Genomic DNA, 22776 nt, shown 5'->3' on the forward strand with positions numbered 1-22776 from the left:
TAGGTTTTTTGAGAGAGTAGGGAGCAATTGTACTGGGTATAGATTATGTCCTATCTGAATGTTTTTAAGCTTTGTTATTTCTGAAAATCTTCAATAAAATGATTGGGAAAAAAAAGGCAACCAGATGTCCCTAGTTTCTGTATACAGTCACTGGAGGCTGTTGCTGGATACAAAAAATGTCCCCTTGTCAAAGCAATAAAGCTAAGTTAAAAAAAATCACCCAAAAAATTCCCCCCTGCACATACGATTGCAAGCACGTGCTTAGGGTGTTCTTACATACAAAAACGACGATTGCACCACACATGAGCTGTAAGGCTGCACTGGCGATTAAGGCTGCTGCGAATATCAGTGGCAACATTTGTTATGCCAAATGTGCATAAGGCCTGGCCATAAGATTGAGTTTTATATTGTGTTTGTGCACACTAAAATATATTTTATTGTATTTTTACTGAAAATATGAGTTTGATAAAGAGTTGAGCTAATATAAACACATACAAAACTGTCACAATTTTTTTCGACAGGGCCTCTTCGTTTATCAAATATCTAATATTTGGAGGGTTTTAAGTAGTCTTTGGGTCAAAAAAGTGCATTTTAGCATGCATGCAAAAAAAAAAAAAAAAACAGCACTGAAAGTGTTAAACATGGGCCTGTTCAGTAGGATGTATGCAGATTTAACCACTAGAGTACCGGGCCATCGTCAAATGACGGCTCCACGGTGACTCTGAATATTCAACAGGACGTCATATGACGTCCTGTATTCCTGCGGCCACTGGGGGGCGCGCGAGCGCGCCGACCCGGCGCGTCCCCGAGATGCCGATGCGCGTGCCTGGCGGTCGCGATGTCCGCCAGGTACCTGCGATCGGTAACAACAGAGCAGGGACGTGGAGCTCTGTGTGCAAACACAGAGCTCCACGTCCTGTCAGGGGAGAGAGGAGACCGATCTGTGTCTCTTGTACATAGGGACACAGATCGGTCACCTCCCCCAGTCACCCCCCTTCCCCCACAGTTAGAACACAATACAGGTATACATATTAACCCCTCCCTCACCCCCTAGTGTTAACCCCTTGAATGGCAGTCACATTTATACAGTAATTAGTGCATTTTTATCGCATTAATCGCTGTATAAATGTGAATGGCGCCAAAAACGTGTCAAAAGTGTCCGATGTGTTCGCCGCAATGTCACGGTGACAGTAAAAAAATCGCAAATCGCCGCCAATACTAGTAAAAAAATTAATAAAATAAAAATGCCATAAATCTATCAGCTATTTTGTAAACGCTATAACTTTTGCGCAAACCAATCAATATATGATCATTGCGATTTTTTTTACCAAAAATATGTAGAAGAATACGTATCGGCCTAAACTGAGGGAAAAAAAAGTTTTTTTAAAAAAAATTGTGATATTTATTAAATAAAAAAGTAAAAAATTGTGTTTTTTTTTTTTAAATTGTCACTCTTCTTTTGTTTATAGCGCAAAAAATAATAACCACGGAGGTGATCAAATACCACCAAAAGAAAGCTCTATTTGTGGGAACAAAATGATAAAAAAATAGTTTGGGTACAGTGTAGCACGACCGCGCAATTGTCATTCAAAGTGCGACAGTGCTGAAAGCTGAAAATTGGCTTGGGCAGGAAGGGGCGTAAGTGCCCGGTATGGAAGTCTCCTTAGTTTAAAGTATAACTAAAGGCAAAACTTTTTTTTACTTTTGAAAAGTGTGGAGAGGGATTAGAACACCTGTCCGTTTTTATTGCTGTCTGTGCCTTGGATTGCCACCTCATCCCTTTAAGCCCGAACACATATGAATTACACAGGTTCTGAGGCTAATTTAATGCAGATAAGTGAGTTTCATTACCACCTTAATCAGCCACATAACTGCGTTCAGTTTTAAAGCGATGAGGTGGCAAGCCTATTAGTGCCCTCGTTAAAGCGGAGCTCAACCTAAAGTGGAACTCACGCTGATCGGAACCCTCCCCCCTCCGGTGTCACATTTGACAACTTTCAGGGGGGAGGGGGTGCAGATACCTGTCTAAAGACAGGTATTTGCACCCACTTCCGGCCACACAGTTTCGGGCATGCGCCGTAGGGAACCGGAACGCTTCACTTCCTGGTTCCCTCACTGAGGATGGCGGGGGGGGGGGGGGAGCAGCAGAGTGACGAGCGATCGCACGTCCTCTGCTGCGGACGGCGCTGGACTCCAGGACAGGTAAGTGTCCTAATATTAAAAGTCAGCAGCTGCAGTATTTGTAGCTGCTGGCTTTTAATATTATTTTCCTCTCCATTTATCCTGTTTACCATTATCATTGAAAGTGAAAGTAAAAGAAAATCCCCAAAGTTTGGGTTGTCACCAGAAAAGTAATATTCCAATATTCCATTGTTCTGGTGACCTGATAGATGAGTCTGAGGTAATCTGAAAGTATGTGTTCTGCTGCAGTCGAGTCTAGGGTGACCACATTTCCAAACTACCATTCAGGGACACCCCCCTTCCCAAAAAATCAGCTTGTGCTATAAAGCATCAGAGCACAGTGATTGGGCACAAGAAGCAGGATTTCTCCAATCACAAGCTGGGGCGGGGATTGTGCTTCTCCAGGCATTCCTGGTCAGTGAGTAAAGCAGTGATGTAGCAGCCTTTTTTGGGGGCATCAGATTGGCCCGGGGGGTGGCTGTGTCAGTTTCATTTCCGGGACATTGTATTGTCCTGGTATAAAGGTACCGGGGACAGACCTGGTCACCCTAGTCGAGCCTGCCCCACCCCACCATCACTGAGCTCAGGCCTGTCAGAACCTCTGAGTGACAATGAAAGTGAATGGATAGAGAACAGTGAGCAGAGAATGGTGGCAGAGGCGTCTCTAGGGGGGGGCCAGAGGGGGCCCTGACCCCCCCAACATTATGCTGTGCCCCACCATGTGCTTTTTTTTTTTTTTTTTTTCGGGCCGCCGCTGGAGTAACAGTCTCTCCTGAGAGGGAGAGCGTCCCCAGTCAGCTCTGCGGGGCATTCCTCCCCCTCCCTCTGCTCGCTGACACTGCATAATGCGAGCGTTCACACAACCACAGCCGCCCGATCTGCTCCTTCCCCTGCATCCTCATTGGCACGGAGAAGAGCGAGTTGCAGAAAGGACTCCATGAGCACTGTGGGGGAGGGGGGCCCAAGCCTTCATCTCAGTTACTGAATAAACAGACTGATTTCTCCCGTCCTTAGGACAGGAGAACCAGCCTGTAAATTCCGAGAGTGGTGACTGCAAGCTGAGCCAAGTGTCAGTCTATGACACTCTTTTACAGCCCAGCGAGTCTAGCCACCCCCCCCACTCTCCTCACATATGAGCAGGGAGGAATAAAGCTCCTCCTCCTTCTCCTTTTAGTCCCGCCCACACTATCTCGGTGTGCTGTATCTGAAGAGAGGGGATGTGTGTTCAGGAAATATGAAAATCAGCAGCATGTGTGTGAATGATGCCTGAGATTCTAGCCTGGACCGTGGGTATGTGTGTGCACTGCAGACTGCAGTACACTGTAATCACTGAACTGCATTATCTCCATCCCTTCTCTCCCCCATCTGTCTCCCTCCCCCTCACCTGTTCTTTCAAGACATTCACAATTTACTTTCTGTAACGGTCACCACCGTTTACGATATTCCAATCCATCGCCCCATGACAGGTTATCCGACAGTCCGACAGACATCAGACACGACCCATTTCATTTCCCAGAATAAACGAGACAAAACAAGCTCTGGTACTGGCTCCAAAATGAATGAATGAATCCTTTAATGGTAACTTAGCTTTGTTATATACAGTACAAGCATGTTACAGTTAATCACAGGGACAAAGACACACTCCACCCACACATCACACATTACACATTATTTTAGATAATAACATTCCGATGAGTTAATTACTACTTATTATCCAGACGGTCTGGCTCCGCATTTAGAGGGGTTAATTACTACAGCTTGACACATTCACATTCCACATCTTAACAGTGTCATTAGCATACACAATGAACAGGTCTTAGGAGAAGACCTAATTAGCACAATGGACACAAAACAGTATTAGCATCACACAAAGGAATGTCTAGGAGCAGACTCAATTAACACCTCAAAAGCATGCGTCCCCCCCATTGAATGAAAACACTCTATTGACCTGTCGGAGTCAGACTTTAACAACTTGTAATATTTCAAGATATCCTGCAATACATGAATTATCAGTAATGTCCCATCTCATGTAATTTATAATTATCATTTCTCAGTCACCCTATGCCCAAAAGGGCATAGTGACGCTGGCACAGGAGTAAACCCCATCCTTCAAAAGTCTCTGGGTGTCACGGGCCATTCTGTTACACTTTCACTTTCAGTTAGGCAGGTAATATACAATGCAATTTTTTTTCCTACATCCACAGATTGCAGGAAAGAAACTTGCATGATTCCCCCATCAACACAAACAGTGCTGACGGGAATATCCCTCCTGCCCAGCAATTGTATTCTATACAGCAACCACTAGTGATAATCATAAGAGAATCTGCTCATTAATGGTTCAAATCTCAGCCAGTTCCTGCTGAACCAGCTGAGATTTAAAATGTCTATGGATGGTCTTAGCTCTTAGGCAGCCCATACATTGATCACTATTTTTCATTCAACTATTATGCCGTGTACACACCATCACTTTATGTGATGAAAAAAAACGACACTTTCTGTGAAGTAAAAAATGACGTTTTTGAAACTTCAATTTTCAAAGACGAAGTTGCCTACACACCATCGTTTTCTCACAATGATCTTGCAAAGTGAGGTTACGTTCCACCACGTTTTACCATTGAAGCTTGCTTCATAAGTAGCTTCTGGGCATGCGTGGATGAAAAAACGTCTTAGAAAACAACGTTTTTTGCTACACACGGTCAATTTCTGTGAAGTAAAAAGTGCACTTTTGAAAAACGACACATAAAATTGAAGCATGCTTCAATTTTTTTTGGTCGTTTTTTACAAGACATAAAACGACGTTTTCCCCCACACACAGTCAATTAAAGTGACGTTTTTAAAAACGTCATTTTTTTTCATCACATAAAGTGATGGTGTGTACGCGGCATTAGGTTGAATAAAAAAAAAAAAAGAAATGATCCAATTCCCCCATCTACACATTATAGGTGGATGGGGGAATCGTCCCAGTGTGGACCAGTGCTGGAACAACCAGAGTTACTGTCCTGTCCCGGCTATTCACATCGCTGGTCTCTGTCTCCATGGCAGCGGCGGCAGGACATTGGAACCCAGAGCTGGTTACTTTATGGGGCTGATGTACAGGAGGGCCAGCACAATTTGTTGTTAGAGATGGGCTGGGCATGTTCAAAATTCCACATGCCAGAGCCTGCCAGGAAGCCCACACTGCACAGCGCTAATCACAGGCAGTGAGACATTTCTCGGTCCGCAGCTGCACAGATCAGGAAAGGTCTCACTGCCTGTGATTAGCGATGTGGAGTGTCGGCTTCCTGGCGGGATCGGGCATGTGGGATTTCAAACACACCCGAGCCCATCTCTATTGGTTGTAGACAGTTGAGCTCCCTGCAGGTTGCTTAGCAGCAGTGGACCCTTCTCTGACATGCTGATCGGGATGCAATCCAGGTGATGCTCTTAGTCAAATCCTAGTCATAAATATCAGATATTTTATTGATCAAAGCCCACACTTTACAGGCATAGAGCCCACACGGCTGCGGAACATACGCTTGATTATATATATGTGGTTGTACTCTTGATGCTAATAAATATTGTGTTTATTAGATCTGACTGGGAGCATCACCTGGATCACATGCCGATCAGCATGTCAACAGAGAAGGTTATACAGCATTACTGCTGCTAGGTGACCAGCTGGGGGCTCAGTTCTCTATAACCAATAGTGCCAGCCTTCCCCTGCATGCACCCATAATGTCACCAGCACTAGGACCTAATAGACTGCCGCCGCTGCCAAGGAGACAGACGCCAGACCAGCTCTGTAAATAGCAGGGACAGGACAGCTGGGGAACCCCACAGTGGCAGAACACCAGGGCCCGGTGGCAAGACAACCTTTGCAACCCTGAAAGTTCTCCCACTGCTTTGGACCCTTATATTTTCTTGGTGTGCTGGTGACATATATCTCTTGTTTTCTGCCACCCTGGGGGGCCCCAGTATAGTAGGAAGGGAGCTCACGACAGAACATGTAAAAGGGCCCGTTGTGGGATCATAGTAAAGGGCCCCAGGAGATTTTATATATATATACTGTATATATATAAAATTGCATTTTATAGTTGGCCCCCCTACTTTTTTCCCTGTCCCCCCATGTGCCCCCCCTAAATATGAAAGCTGGAGACGCCACTGAATGGTGGTGAGCAGAGAATGGTGGTGAGCAGAGGATGGTGGTGAGCAGAGGACGGTGGTGAGCAGAGGACAGTGGTGAGCAGAGGACGGTGGTGAGCAGAGGACAATGGTGAGCAGAGGACAGTGGTGAGCAGAGGACGGTGGTGAGCAGAGGACGGTGGTGAGCAGAGGACGGTGGTGAGCAGGGGACGGTGGTGAGCAGAGGACGGTGGTGAGCAGAGGACAGTGGTGAGCAGAGGACAGTGGTGAGCAGAGGACGGTGGTGAGCAGAGGACGGTGGTGAGCAGAGGACGGTGGTGAGCAGGGGACGGTGGTGAGCAGAGGACGGTGGTGAGCAGAGGACGGTGGTGAGCAGAGGACAATGGTGAGCAGAGGACGGTGGTGAGCAGTAGACGGTGGTGAGCAGAGGACAGTGGTGAGCAGAGGACGGTGGTGAGCAGAGGACGGTGGTGAGCAAAGGGACGGTGGTGAGCAGAGGACGGTGGTGAGCAGAGGACGGTGGTGAGCAGAGGAGGGTGGTGAGCAGAGGACAAGCAGCTACTAATTTCCTGCGGTCTCTTGCGTGTCTCCTACAGGGTATTTGGCGCCATTAGTTTATGATCTCCCCTTTACACTATGAGGTATTCTGTAATGCTGGGATATTAACATATAAAGGTGTAAAGCGGTTATTGTGTGTGATTGTGTAAAAGGCTGACTATGAAATTTAGCATCCTGTTTGAGGTGTGCAACTTCCATTGTGAGCAGGATATGTTTTGGTGGGTTTTCAGGCAGTACTGTGAGCTCTTTTGTCATTTTTGAGAGCTGCTAAATGATTGGGAAGCATTGGTATAGCACAGGGTTCGCCATACTTTCTAAACAAAGGGCTGGTTGATGGGGGCCGGACAGTGGCCAGTGGGAGTAAACATTGCCTTATCTTTGGTATTAGGTGGATGACTAGTGCCCTATTGATGTCAGTGGGAGAAATAGTGCCCCATCAATAGTGTCCGTGGAAGAATTAGTGTCCCATCATTTGTATCAGTGGGAGGAATAGTGCCCCATCATTGGTATCTGTGGGAGGAATAGTGCCCCATCATTGGTGTCAGTGGAGGGAATAGTGCCCCATCATTGGTGTCAGTGAAGGGAATAGTGCCCCATTATTGGTGTCAGTGGAGGGAATAGTGCCCCATCATTGGTATCTGTGGGAGGAATAGTGCCCCATCATTGGTGTCAGTGGATGGAATAGTGCCCCATCATTGGTGTCAGTGAAGGGAATAGTGCCCCATTATTGGTGTCAGTGGAGGGAATAGTGCCTCATCATTGGGATTAGTGGAGGGAATAGTGCCCCTTCATTGTTGTCAGTGACAGGAACTATGCTCCACTGTTGCTGACAGTGGGGGGAATAATGCCCCAAGGGCTGGATAAAAGCAAGCAAAGGGCCGTATCTGGCCCTCGGGCCGCAGTTTGGAGACCACTGGTATAGCATATAAAAAATAGGCACACTCATAGGGATCCATTTATAAAGCACCATGAAAGAAAAAAACATCAGCACATGTATAGACAACAGCGTTGTGCTTTACAAGTGTACATATGCATCCTTTGCCTCAGGACAGAGAATCGAGGGAAGCCCCTGGCTCTTAGGGAGACCTCCGCTTTAAGAGTAGAAGTTTGGATTTAGGCAGGGCTTTTTTTCCGGGAATGCAGGGCAACGCAGTATCGTCACCTCCAGCAAGCACTGAATGCATGTAATGGCAAGGAATGCTGGGTTGTGCTGCAGAGTCTAGTGATGCTGGCTGCATTGGAATCTATTGTTGCTGGAGGGGATCTATTTTTGCAGGGGAGGAGGGGTTAATGTTATTATGGAGGTTTATTGTTGCTGCTGAGATCTATTGTCGCTGGAGGGTATCTAATTTTGCAGGGGAGGGTGCCGGTGGGTAGTGGGGTGGTAGTTGGTGGTCTTGGTTGTCTATCATTGATGGGGAGGTCTTTTGTTGCTGTAGGGGGTCTTATGTTGTTGGGGGGTAAATTGTTGCTGGGAGGGATCTACTGTTGAATGATGGGTCTATTGTTGCTGGCTGCTGTAGGATCTATTGGTGCTGTCTGAGGGGAGATCTGTTATTGCTGATGGGTCTATTGTTGCTGGGGGGGTATTGTGTTGCAGGTGGTCCATTGTTGCTGATGGGATCTATTGTTGCTGGGGTGTGTGTGTCTATTGTTGCTGGGGGGGGGTATTGTGTTGCAGGTGGTCCATTGTTGCTGATGGGATCTATTGTTGCTGGGGTGTGTGTCTATTGTTGCTGGGGGGTATTTTTTTGCAGGTGGTCTGTTGTTGCTGGTGGGATCTATTGTTGCTGGGGGGTATATTGTTCTGTGGGATCTATTGTTGCTGGAGGGGGTGTCTCTTGTTGCTGACTGCAGGGGGTTTATTTTACTGCTTTTCTTGGTATCATTCACAAAATGTTATCATTATACAAATGACTTAGTACCACAAATTTTACATGGTTCTGGGCCGGTACCAGTGGTGCTTCGTCCATAGAGAGCGCTGGAGCGCCGCCCCCTCTGGCTCCGCACTGCCACTGACTAATAACATAGATTCATTGCATTGCATGAATCTATGTTATTGTCGCCGCTGCCGCTGGCCTAATTCAGATGGCCGGACCTCAGGGCCATCTTAATAGCATCATGGGCCCCTGGGCAAAGTAATGCTATGGGGCCCCTACAAGGTTGCCCCAATTTATGCACCTACTCTCAAGAATGGAAGTACAATATTTCTACTTTACAGTGTGTCACTTGCCACCGTCCCCTGTCACCAGATTCAGCGTGTCACTTGCCACCAAATTCAGTGTGTCACTCGCCACCGTCACCTGTCACCAGATTCAGTATTTCAATTGCCATCCATCCCCTGCCACCAGATTTGGCGTGTTACCTGCCACTGTCACCAGATTCAGTGTGTTACTTGCCATAGTCACTTGTCACCAGATTCAGCGTGTCACTTGCCACTGTCACCTGCCACAAAATTCAGCATGTCACTTGCCACTGTCACCAGATTCAGTGTGTTACATGCCATAGTCACCTGTCACAAGATTCAGCGTGTCACTTGCCACTGTCACCAGATTCAGCGTGTTACTTGCCATAGTCACCTGTCACCAGATTCAGCGTGTCACTTGCCACTGTCACCAGATTCAGCGTGTTACTTGCCATAGTCACCTGTCACCAGATTCAGCGTGTCACTTGCCACTGTCACCAGATTCAGCGTGTTACTTGCCATAGTCACCTGTCACCAGATTCAGCGTGTCACTTGCCACTGTCACCAGATTCAGCGTGTCACTTGCCACTGTCACCAGATTCAGCGTGTCACTTGCCACTGTCACCAGATTCAGCGTGTTACTTGCCATAGTCACGTGTCACCAGATTCAGCGTGTCACTTGCCACTGTCACCAGATTCAGCGTGTTACTTGCCATAGTCACGTGTCACCAGATTCAGCGTGTCACTTGCCACTGTCACCAGATTCAGCGTGTCACTTGCCACTGTCACCAGATTCAGCGTGTTACTTGCCATATTTACCTGTCACCAGATTCAGCGTGTCACTTGCCACCCACCCCTTGCCACCAGATTCAGCATGTCTGGAAGGGGGAGAAGGATGGGGGGAGGAAGAAGAAAGAGGGAGGTAGAAGGAAGGGGGGAGGAGGGGGAGAGAAGGAAAGCGGGGAAAAAGAGGAGCGAGGAGGAGGAAGGAGAGAGAGGAGGAGGGGGAGAAGGAGGGGGGGAAGAAAGAAGGGGGGAGTGAAGGAATGTTGAGGGAGAAGGAAGAGGGGAGAGAAGGATGGGGGAGAAGAAAAGGGGTAGAGAGAAGGAAGGCGAGGGAGAAGGAATGGGGGAGAAGGAAGGGGAGGGGGGAAGAAAGGGGGAGAGAAGGGGGGAGGTGGGGGAGAGAAGGAAGGCGAGGGAGAAGGAAGGCGAGGGAGAAGGAAGGCGAGGGAGAAGGAAGGGGGGAGAAGGAAGGTGGAGAAGGAGAGGGGGAGAAGGAAGGGGAGAGAAGGAAGAGGGGGAGAAGGAAGGGGGGAAGTGGGGGAGAGAAGGAAGGCGAGGGAGAAGGAAGAGGGGACAGAAGGAAGGGGAGGGGGGAAGAAAGGGGGAGAAGGAAGGTGAGGGGGAGAGAAGGGGGAGGTGTGGGAGAGAAGGAAGGCGAGGGAGAAGGAAGAGGGGAGAAGGAAGGGGAGGGGGGAAGAAAGGGGGAGAGAAGGGGGGAGGTGGGGGAGAGAAGGAAGGCGAGGGAGAAGGAAGGCGAGGGAGAAGGAAGGCGAGGGAGAAGGAAGGTGGAGAAGGAAGGGGAGAGAAGGAAGAGGGGGAGAAGGAAGGGGGAAGTGGGGGAGAGAAGGAAGGCGAGGGAGAAGGAAGAGGGGACAGAAGGAAGGGGAGGGGGGGAGAAAGGGGGGAGAAAGGGGGAGAAGGAAGGTGAGGGGGAGAGAAGGGGGAGGTGTGGGAGAGAAGGAAGGCGAGGGAGAAGGAAGAGGGGAGAGAAGGAAGGGGGAGAAGGAAGGGGAGGGAGAGGAGGAAAGGAAGGAAGGTGAGGGAGAAGGAAGAGGGGAAAGAAAGAAGTGGGGGAGAAGGAGGGGAGGGAGAAGGAAGGGGAGGGGGAGAAGGGAGGAGGTGGGGGAGAGAAGGGAGGGGGGAGAAGGAAGGGGGAGAAGGAGGGGTAGAAGGAAGGGGAGGGTGGAGAAGGAGGGGAGAGAAGGAAGAGGGGGAGAAGGAAGGGGGAGGTGGGGGAGAGAAGGAAGGCGAGAGAGAAGGAAGGGGGGAAAGAGGGGAGAGAAGGAAGGGGGGGGAAAGGGGGAGAAGGAAGGGGAGGGGGAAAGAAAGGAAGGAGAGAATGAGGGGGAGAAGGAAGGTAAGAGGGAGAAGGAAGGGGGAGAAGGAAGGGGGAGAAGGAGAGGGGGAGAAGGAAGGGGAGAGAAGGAAGGGGGAGTTGGGGGAGAGAAGGAAGGCGAGGGAGAAGGAAGAGGGGACAGAAGGAAGGGGAGGTAGAGGGGGAAAGGAAGGAAGGTGAGGGAGAAGGAAGAGGGGAGAGAAAGAAGTGGGGGAGAAGGAGGGGGAGGGAGAAGGAAGGGGGAGAGAAGGAAGGGGGGAGAAGGAGGGGGAGAAGGAAGGGGAGGGGGAGAAGGAGGGGAGAGAAGGAAGAGGGGGAGAAGGAAGGGGAGGGTGGAGAAGGAGGGGAGAGAAGGAAGAGGGGGAGAAGGGGACGGAGCAGTGTGGGGGATCCCTTCTAGGTCAGCCACACCTCCCGAACGCTTGTCACTGCACATTGAGCAGTGAGGATGGAGCGGCTCAGCAGGCAGCCTGGAAAGGAGGGGGAGGAGAGGAGGAGCTACGGGTTTCCTGGCCATTCCCGGGTGTGCTACGGATGTTCCGCGAGCGACGAAACGTGTTTCTGAACTTTCTGGTGCTGTGGAGAGCCTTAGTTAGCTGGTATCTTCCAGCTAACTAAGGCTCTCCACAGCACCAGAAACACCTTCCTCCGCTCGCGGAACATCCTCAGCACACTACTCATTCAGCGCACCAACTGACACTCCCCCGGGGCCCCGGCTAGTGCCATTTGTCCAGTTCTGATGTCCAGCTCTGGTGGGGCCCCAGGTGAAGTGGGGCCCCCGGGCTGTGCCCAGGGGTGCCCGCTCAGTAAGACGGCCCTGCCGGACCTAGAGCGCCGGCCACCTGAATAACGGCAGCTGGTTGGCTGTATGGAAGTGCCTATTAGAGCCAGCGGCTCTGATAGGCTTTCCGAGTACAGCCCTCAGGCTGTAGTCGGCTTCCGAATGCTTATCCTCGGGACGTACCGGCGGTGCGTTCCTTGGATAAGACTGACAGGCGTCTCAGCCAATCAGGTTCACCGGTTCTGGCTATCGGTAACCTGATTGGCTGAAGCGTCATTGAGGGCGGGAGAAGACATCGAGGGATGTGGATGGCTGACTCAAGTAAAGGTAAGTGCCGGGCGGGGGGGGGGGGGGTACAGTGGCGACAATGGGGACAATTGGCACAGCGGTATGAATGGGCACAGTGGCGACAATTTGGCACAGTGGGGGGACAATGGGCACAGTGGGGACAATTGGCACAGCGGCATTAATGGGCACAGTGGCGACAATTTGGCACAGTGGCGACAATTAAAGGGCACAGTGACATCAATGGGCACAGTGGCGACAATTAAAGGGCACAGTGGTGACAATTAAAGGGCACAGTGGCGACAATTGATGGCACAGTGGCTGTGTTTGATGGCATGGCACAGTGGCTGCATTTGATGGCATGGCACAGTGGCTGCGTTTGATGGCATGGCACAGTGGTGCGAATTGATGGCACAGTGGCTGCGTTTGATGGCATGGCACAGTGGCTGCGTTTGATGGCATGGCATAGTTGCTGCGTTTGATGGCATGGCACAGTGGTGACAATTGATGGCACAGTGGCTGCGTTTGATGGCATGGCACAGTGACTGCCTTTGATGGCATGGCACAGTGGTGACAATTGATGGCACAGTGGCTGCGTTTGATGGCATGGCACAGTGGTGACAATTGATGGCACAGTGGCTGCATTTGATGGGCACAGTGAGGTTGCAATTTTTTTCTTTTTCGTTTGCGCCCCCCCAAAAATTTTGAGCACCAGCCGCCACTGACCGGTACTGGCAGGGGGGGTAGGGGGTGGAACCAAGGGACAGAGCTCAGAGGTGGGTAGGGGGCGGAGACAAGGGGTGACCCTGGAAAGGGGTTTTCCTGCACCTATCCTCTGGGAATAAAAGCCCTGGATTTAGAATTATATTATTTATAGGCTTACTAATAAATTGTATCACCCTCTAATCCAAACTTCTATTGCTGTTGATGCTGCTGAGAAGAAGGTGTCTTCCTGGTGATGAAAGTGTTATAAGAAAAGCACCGAGAGTAATCAGGGGGTGGTGTGATGACATGTGGTAATGAAGGGGTTAATGGCGGGGGGCGTGGCTGTGAGCTGTCATCGTGAGCGAGCGCAGCACAAAGCTGCACATGCGCAGTACGGGAAGGTACGCACACCGTTTTGAGGATGAGTCGGGAGCGCGCAAGTGGGTGTGCGGAGCTCTTGTGACAGCTCCAGGCTGCCTGGTGACAGTTCTGTGTAGAAATCAGCAGCAACAGCTGCCTGGGGAGGAAGACTTCACAGGAAAAAAGTGACACTCATGTGCAGTACGAGAATGTAGAGTATAGACGGCAATGTCCAACTAAAATGCTGAGATAGGAGCAGACTGTGCTGATATGTATGGCTCCTGTGCAGGTAAGAAACTTTGCACTGTCTGTCCATTCCTGCACTACAATGTACACCATCTAATGTGCTACACACACTCATCTGTCACCTTCATAGACAATGGGGAGGCTTTTCTTTGCAACAATTGTGCTAAATGGTAACTTTACTGGGATTAATACTGAGTGATAGAGAGAACCAGGATAGTATTGTGAGACTGCAGAAGCAGGGATGGATCTTGTGCCATGCACACTGCTAAGCTATTATGTTCTACCAAGTCTGGGAAGGTAACCAGTGACTATTGCTAGCCAGGGCTACAAAGATGATCAGCGACTACGCAAGTCTGGGGAGGTGATCAGTGAGTGCTAGCCAGGGCTGGGAATGTGACCAGTGATTACTTCTAGCCAGGGCTGAGAATGTGACCAGTGATTACTTCTAGCCAGAGCTGGGAATGTGACCAGTGATTACTTCTAGCCAGGGCTGAGAATGTGACCAGTGATTACTTCTAGCCAGGGCTGAGAATGTGACCAGTGATTACTTCTAGCCAGGGCTGAGAATGTGACCAGTGATTACTTCTAGCCAGGGCTGAGAATGTGACCAGTGATTACTTCTAGTCAGGGCTGAGAATGTGACCAGTGATTGCTTCTAGCCAGGGCTGGGAATGTGACCAGTGATTTCTTCTAGCCAGGGCTGGGAATGTGACCAGTGATTTCTTCTAGCCAGGGCTGAGAATGTGACCAGTGATTACTTCTAGCCAGGGCTGAGAATGTGACCAGTGATTACTTCTAGCCAGGGCTGGGAATGTGACCAGTGATTACTTCTAGCCAGGGCTAAGAATGTGACCAGTGATTACTTCTAGTCAGGGCTGAGAATGTGACCAGTGATTACTTCTAGCCAGGGCTGAGAATGTGACCAGTGATTACTTCTAGTCAGGGCTGAGAATGTGACCAGTGATTGCTTCTAGCCAGGGCTGGGAATGTGACCAGTGATTTCTTCTAGCCAGGGCTGGGAATGTGACCAGTGATTTCTTCTAGCCAGGGCTGAGAATGTGACCAGTGATTACTTCTAGCCAGGGCTGAGAATGTGACCAGTGATTACTTCTAGCCAGGGCTGGGAATGTGACCAGTGATTACTTCTAGCCAGGGCTAAGAATGTGACCAGTGATTACTTCTAGTCAGGGCTGAGAATGTGACCAGTGATTACTTCTAGCCAGGGCTGAGAATGTGACCAGTGATTACTTCTAGCCAGGGCTGAGAATGTGACCAGTGATTACTTCTAGCCAGGGCTGAGAATGTGACCAGTGATTACTTCTAGCCAGGGCTGGGAATGTGACCAGTGATTACTTCTAGCCAGGGCTGGGAATGTGACCAGTGATTACTTCTAGCCAGGGCTGAGAATGTGACCACTGATTACTTCTAGCCAGGGCTGGGAATGTGACCAGTGATTACTTCTAGCCAGGGCTGAGAATGTGACCAGTGATTACTTCTAGCCAGGGCTGGGAATGTGACCAGTGATTACTTCTAGCCAGGGCTGAGAATGTGACCAGTGATTTCTTCTAGCCAGGGCTGAGAATGTGACCAGTGATTACTTCTAGCCAGGGCTGAGAATGTGACCAGTGATTACTTCTAGCCAGGGCTGAGAATGTGACCAGTGATTACTTCTAGCCAGGGCTGAGAATGTGACCAGTGATTACTTCTAGCCAGGGCTGAGAATGTGACCAGTGATTACTTCTAGCCAGGGCTGGGAATGTGACCAGTGATTACTTCTAGCCAGGGCTGAGAATGTGACCAGTGATTACTTCTAGCCAGGGCTGAGAATGTGACCAGTGATTACTTCTAGCCAGGGCTGAGAATGTGACCAGTGATTACTTCTAGCCAGGGCTGGGAATGTGACCAGTGATTACTTCTAGCCATTGCTGGGAATGTGACCAGTGATTACTTCTAGCCAGGGCTGAGAATGTGACCACTGATTACTTCTAGCCAGGGCTGGGAATGTGACCAGTGATTACTTCTAGCCAGGGCTGGGAATGTGACCAGTGATTACTTCTAGCCAGGGCTGAGAATGTGACCAGTGATTACTTCTAGCCAGGGCTGGGAATGTGACCAGTGATTACTTCTAGCCAGGGCTGAGAATGTGACCAGTGATTTCTTCTAGCCAGGGCTGAGAATGTGACCAGTGATTACTTCTAGCCAGGGCTGAGAATGTGACCAGTGATTACTTCTAGCCAGGGCTGAGAATGTGACCAGTGATTTCTTCTAGCCAGGGCTGGGAATGTGACCAGTGATTACTTCTAGCCAGGGCTGAGAATGTGACCAGTGATTACTTCTAGCCAGGGCTGGGAATGTGACCAGTGATTACTTCTAGCCAGGGCTGAGAATGTGACCAGTGATTACTTCTAGCCAGGGCTGAGAATGTGACCAGTGATTTCTTCTAGCCAGGGCTGAGAATGTGACCAGTGATTTCTTCTAGCCAGGGCTGAGAATGTGACCAGTGATTACTTCTAGCCAGGGCTGAGAATGTGACCAGTGATTACTTCTAGCCAGGGCTGAGAATGTGATCAGTGATTACTTCTAGCCAGGGCTGAGAATGTGACCAGTGATTACTTCTAGCCAGGGCTGGGAATGTGACCAGTGATTACTTCTAGCCAGGGCTGAGAATGTGACCAGTGATTACTTCTAGCCAGGGCTGGGAAAGTGACCAGTGATTACTTCTAGCCAGGGCTGAGAATGCGACCAGTGATTTATTCTAGCCAGGGCTGAGAATGTGACCAGTGATTACTTCTAGCCAGGGCTGAGAATGTGACCAGTGATTACTTCTAGCCAGGGCTGAGAATGTGACCAGTGATTACTTCTAGCCAGGGCTGAGAATGTGACCAGTGATTACTTCTAGCCAGGGCTGCAAAGATGATCAGGGACTATTGCTAGCAAGTCTAGAAAGTTAGCAGTAAATATTGCTAGCATGAGCTCATGGGCGTCTGCTCCATAGGGCAAGGGGGGTCATTTGCCCCCCCCCTGGAATCGCCAGGGAGAGCCAGGAGCAGGGCCGATTTAAGCAGTGATTGCAGCGCTCCCCTCCCCTCTAGTTGTCCCTTATTTAGAGTGCCTGTCCCTCTCCTGGAATCAAATCCATTTGTCCCTCATTCCAAAAGGTTCCTCTTTTAGACCTGAAATACATATACTGTCAATATAGTGTAGTGTTTGAGTCAAGGGAAAGGGGTGCTGTGTAATGTAAAGGGACCCAGTGGTGCAGTGTGCTGTGTAATGTAAAGGGGTCCAGTGATGGAGAGTGCCGTGTAATGTAAATTGGGCCAGTGATGCAGGGTGCTGTGTAATGTAAATTGGGCCAGTGATGCAGGGTGCTGTGTAATGTAAAGGGGTCCAGTGATGCAGGGTGCTGTGTAATGTAAAGGGGGCCAGTGATGCAGGGTGCTGTGTAATGTAAAGGGGGCCAGTGATGCAGGGTGCTGTGTAATGTAAAGGGGGGCAGTGATGCAGGGTGCTGTGTAATGTAAAGGGGGCCAGTGATGCAGGGTGCTGTGTAATGTAAGAAGGGACAGTGATGCAGGGTGCTGTGTAATGTAAAGGGGTCCAGTGATGCAGGGTGCTGTGTAATGTAAAGGGGTCCAGTGATGCAGGGTGCTGTGTAATGTAAAGGGGGCCAGTGATGCAGGGTGCTGTGTAATGTAAAGGGGGGCAGTGATGCAGGGTGCTGTGTAATGTAAAGGGGTCCAGTGATGGAGAGTGCCGTGTAATGTAAATTGGGCCAGTGATGCAGGGTGCTGTGTAATGTAAATTGGGCCAGTGATGCAGGGTGCTGTGTAATGTAAAGGGGTCCAGTGATGGAGAGTGCCGTGTAATGTAAATTGGGCCAGTGATGCAGGGTGCTGTGTAATGTAAATTGGGCCAGTGATGCAGGGTGCTGTGTAATGTAAAGGGGGGCAGTGATGCTGGGTGCTGTGTAATGTAAAGGGGTCCAGTGATGCAGGGTGCTGTGTAATGTAAAGGGGGCCAGTGATGCAGGGTGCTGTGTAATGTAAAGGGGTCCAGTGATGCAGGGTGCTGTGTAATGTAAAGGGGTCCAGTGATGCAGGGTGCTGTGTAATGTAAAGGGGACCAGTGATGCAGGGTGCTGTGTGATGTAAAGGGGGCCAGTGATGCAGGGTGCTGTGTGATGTAAAGGGGGCCAGTGATGCAGGGTGCTGTGTAATGTAAAGGGGTCCAGAGCTGTGAGGTGCTGTGTAATGTAAAGGGGTCCAGAGGTGCAGTTGTGGAGAGGGGGTACACAGTAGTGACAAAGAGATATTGAAAGATGCAGGGGGCACAGTGGGGTGTTTTTACATTTTAACGTGGGGGGGGGGGTCGCTTTTAAGCCCCGCTAGCGGTCGAAGAAAGGGTAAAAAGCGACTGTGTATCTCCGCTGCCGAAGCGCCCCCCTCTGAAAAAATTTCAGCGGATGCCCATGCATGAGCTGTAAAGAGGACCTGTTGCTAGCAAGTGGTATGAATATGCCCAGTGACTATCTCTAGCAATAGCTGGATAGATGACCAGTGACTGTCACTTCCAGCTATTGTGCCACCACAAATCTTGCAAGTTGTGGGGATTTGCATTTGCGTAGAGATCCCATTTCTTTAATTAAACTTGCGTTGCTCATCATTTGTGGTAAGTGTTGTTTATCATACTTTGCAATTACCGTATATGTTTTTGTAAACACATGCCATTTTTTTTTTTTGCTAATGTGTATAGAATCTACTCTGCTTTTTACTTCTTCTCCTAAACTCATTGGGGTAGATTCAGGTAGGGCTGCGCACTGTTACGGAGGCGCAGCGTACCGTTTTAACGCTACGCCTCCGTAAATTACTTGCGCTACGCTTCATTCACGAAGCAGTAGCTCCGTAATTTGCGCGGGCGCTCCGTAAAACTGCCCGGCGTAAGCGCGTGTAATTTAAATGATCCCGTAGGGGGCGCGGATCATTTAAATTAGGCGCGTTCCCGCACCGAACGTAGTGCGCATGCTCCATCGGGAAACTTTCCCGACGTGCATTGCGGTAAATGACGTCGCAAGGACGTCATTTGCTTCAACGTGAACGTAAATGGCGTCCAGCGCCATTCACGATTCACTTACGCAAACGATGTAATTTTTTTAAATCGCGACGCGGGAACGACGGGTATACTTTGCGTAAGGCTGCCCATGCTATTAGCAGGGGCAGCCAATGCTAACGACGTAAAATGCGAACGCAGGGCGCACGTACGGTTGTGAATCGGCGTGAGTATGCAATTTGCATACTCTACGCTGACCACTACGGGAACGCCACCTAGCGGCCATCGTAAGAATGCAGCCTGCGATACGACGGCATAAGAGCCTTATGCCAGTCATATCTTAGGCTGCAGTCGGCGTATCGAGCTTTCTGAATACAGAGAAGTCGATACGCCGGCGCAACTAAGCAATTGCGCTGCGTATCTATGGATACGCAGACGCAATTGCTTACTGAATCTACCCCATTGATTTTTGCTGTCATCCTCAATGGCGAGTTTTTATATTAAATGTAGTAACCTATAGCAGCGTGTAGAGTTCACCTATTTCCAATCTGGTTTTAGAAGAGAAGTCTGAAGGGTTGTTGTAGGTTATTGGACTGATAAATTATTACCTCAGGATCAGATCACAGTTTCCTTTTATTCTGAATCAATATTTCATTTTTCTTAAGGAAAAGTCATGTCGGCTAAGTCAAACCATTTCCTTTTTGTTATGAAATAAATAAGGATAAACGTGTTTGCTATATAGAGAAAGAAAGAAATATAAACACCTATTAAAATAACAAGTTTGCGTGTTGGGGGTCTGTAAAGAATTATCAGCATTCTGTCAGCACATTGGCTTTCCTGTGAAGCCTTTTTGTAAAATTGCTGTTTCACACACATGAAGACTGTAAAGAGGAAGTTCTATTTGTGGTGATGAATGCTGTACGATGACAGGATTGTATCAAACATGAACTTCCTGTTTCTTTTTAAAGATTAATTCTGAAATTCAAATAAAGCTGAAGTGAGGCTGCCAGTGCAGAGGTGTACAGTCGCAGACGTAGCGAGGTGACTACCTCTCTGTTGTCATGTGACACGTTATGGCGCCATTTACAAAACGACCCACGTGCATGCTGCTTATGGAACTTTGCAAGTGCATATGCTTCTAGCAGCTGGAAAAAAGACTAAATTCAATAATGTCACTTTTTTTTTTTTTTACAAGTTTACCGAGAGGAAGAGTTCTCATTATGTTGCTCTTTGTTTTTATCCATGTTTGTGGAGGAAGATTTGCATCAGGCAGGAGGAAACAGACCTCTCCCATGTTTTTTCATCTTTGTTTACAAAATATTGTAAAACATATTAATTATGTCTGTTTTATATGCATTCAGGTCACTGTCAGCCTTAAAGAAGAATTGCGTTAGTACTGATTACATTTCAAGTGACCATATGAATGAAGAGTCAAAAAAACAAAAAAAAAACTAAAATATCATCCAAAGTGAAAGTTCACACTAGAATTTCTCTACAGATTTTAAACTGCTGTATTACACATGTATCTTCATAAATGCATAGTACCATGTTTGCAGGGGCGGACTGACCATTGAGTCACTCGGGCACTGCCCGAGGGCCCCATGCCACTAGGGGGCCCCATCAGGGTTGCCAGGCTCAGTAAAACCAGGGACAGTATGTAAAAATCTGTGTTTTTTTTTTTACATCTGTCCCTGATACCGTGTTTCCCCGAAAATAAGACCTACCCAGATAATAAGACCTAGCATGATTCTTGGGGAGGGCTGCAATATAAGCCCTACCCCGAAAATAAGCCCTAGTAAAAATAGTTTAACATTTTTTTTTTTAATCCATTTTGCAGAATGATTGCAGCGGCTCCCCCTTTCCTCTCTCCTCCCACCCGATGCCCGCAGCCCCTCCCTCCTCAGCACATGAAGCGGGCAGAAGCCAGCGGGACACTGGCTCCCCCTCCTCCGCTCTCCTCCCGCCCGATGCCCGCAGCCCCTACCTCCTCAGCGTACAGACGCCAGCAGGACACCGGCTCCCCCCTCCTCTGCTCTCCTCCCGCCCGACGCCCCCTCCCCAGTGCACGGAACAGGCTGATGCCAGAAGGACGCCGGCTCCCCCCTCCTCTGCTCTCCTCCCGCCCGACGCCCACTGCCCCCTCCCCAGTGCACAGAGAAGGCACGGAGCAGGCCAACGCCAGCATGACACTGGCTCCCCCCTCCTCTGCTCTCCTCCCGCCCGACGCCCCCTCCCCAGTGCACGGAGCAGGCACGGAGCAGGCCGACGCCAGCGGGGATCCTGGAGCAGAGAAGAGCCCAGGCAGACCATGCGACAGCCAGGAAAGTCAGGGAAGCTGCAAGAAAGGTACCCACTTTAGGATCATTGTGCATACCATAGTTAAATAAGACACCCCCCAAAAATAAGCCCTAGTGTGTTTTAGGTTGCCAAAATTAATATAAGACCCGGGCTTATTTTCGGGGAAACACGGTATGTCTGAAACTGACATGTTTTTGATGTAAAAATCCAGAGATTTTAGCTGCTCTGCCTCCTGGCGTGGTGGCCATCTGTAAGCCCGGGGCCCCATAATCTTCTATTGCCCGGGGGCCCCATGAGTTGTCAGTCCGCCCCTGCATGTTTGACTTCTGTTCAGTCTCTGATTGGCCAGCAATCATCAATGGAAACTGCCAGCTATTTCCCAGCCACACCATGTTATCTCTCAGCCCCGCTTGTGCTGTCTATGGGGCAGATCCACAAAAGAATTACGCCGGCGTATCTATTGATACGCCGCGTAATTTTGAAGTTCCCGCGTCGTATCTTTGTTTTGTATCTACAAAACAAGATACGACGGCATCTGGGATCGATCCGTCGGATCTTAGGTGCATTTTTTCCGCCGGCCGCTAGGTGGCATTTCCGTCGAATTCCACGTCGAGTATGCAAATTAGCTAGTTACGGCGATCCACGAACGTACATCCGGCCGGCGCATTATTTTACGTCGTTTGCGTTCGGATTTTTCCGGCGTAACGTTAAAGCTGCTATATGGTGGCATACTCAATGTTAAGTATGGCCGTCGTTCCCGCGTGAAAATTTTTATTTTTTTACGTCGTTTGCGTGAGTCGTTTGCGAATTGGGATTTGCGTAGAATGACGTCAACGTCGGAAGCATTGGCTTGTTCCGGTTTAATTTCGAGCATGCGCACTGGGATACCCCCACGGACGGCGCATGCGCCATACAAAAAAAACGTTGTTTACGTGGGGTCACAACGTATTTACATAAAACACGCCCCCATCACAGCCATTTGAATTCCGCGCCCTTACGCCGCCAAAGATACACTACACCGCCGTAACTTACGGCGCGAATTCTTTGAGGATTCGAAAAAAAAAAAAGTTACGGCGGCGTAGTGTATCTTACATACGCTACGCCCGGCGGAGAGAAGCGCCGACCTACGTGGATCTGCCCCTAAGTCTTTGACAGCATCAGGGCACAGAGATGGCTTTGTGATCACATGACGTAGACATAATGGGCGGCTAAAGAAAACCATGAGTTGCATGCTGTCACTGGTAGTAGCCTGCAGTTTTCAATGCCAATTACTGGACAACTGAAGCACAGACAGAATTCAAACATTATATGATGTACAGGACACTGGGAATCAGTGTTGCCAACCTACCAGATTGAAATTTACTGGCACAACACCCGAAATTTACTGGCGCACCTACGTTTTTACTGGCATTTCACAAAAGTTACTAAATTACATTTTTAGGTGAACATTTCAGTATTTAGGCTACAAACAAGTACGCTAGGCAAATAGCAATGTGATTTAAGGTAGATATTAAGGTAAAAAAATATTTTTGTTATTTTCGATATAATAAGGGCAAATTATTTAGTCACATCACCCCCTGCCTCCATCCCCCTCTGCCACCAACACCCTCTGCCTTCACCCCCCCCCCCCCTCTGCGGTGCCACAATCTTCCCCTGCCTCCAATCTCCCCCTTCCTCCATCCCCCTCTGTGGTGCCACCAACAACCCCTGTCTCCATCCCCCACCCTCTGCCGTGCTACCATCCCCCTCTGCGGTGCCACCAACACCCCCTGCCTCCAATTACCCCCTGCCACTAACACCTCCTGCCTCCAATCTCCCCCTGCCTCCATGGCCCCTGACTCTATCCCCCTCTGCGGTGCCACCGCAGCCACCATCACCCCCTGCCTC

At 49.3% G+C, this 22776-nt stretch overlaps 1 long non-coding RNA gene across 1 annotated transcript in view; it reads left to right on the forward strand.

The window, feature by feature from the left end:
• Positions 1-13365: 13365 nt before the first annotated feature.
• Positions 13366-22776, forward strand: part of LOC120937683 — a 296867-nt gene continuing 287456 nt past the window's right edge. The window contains exon 1 of the long non-coding RNA XR_005748743.1: positions 13366-13588. This is a non-coding gene — a long non-coding RNA (uncharacterized LOC120937683). The remainder of the gene's footprint in view (positions 13589-22776) is intronic.

Source organism: Rana temporaria, chromosome 4, assembly GCF_905171775.1.
Source record: "Rana temporaria chromosome 4, aRanTem1.1, whole genome shotgun sequence".
Taxonomy (NCBI): Eukaryota; Metazoa; Chordata; class Amphibia; order Anura; family Ranidae; genus Rana; species Rana temporaria.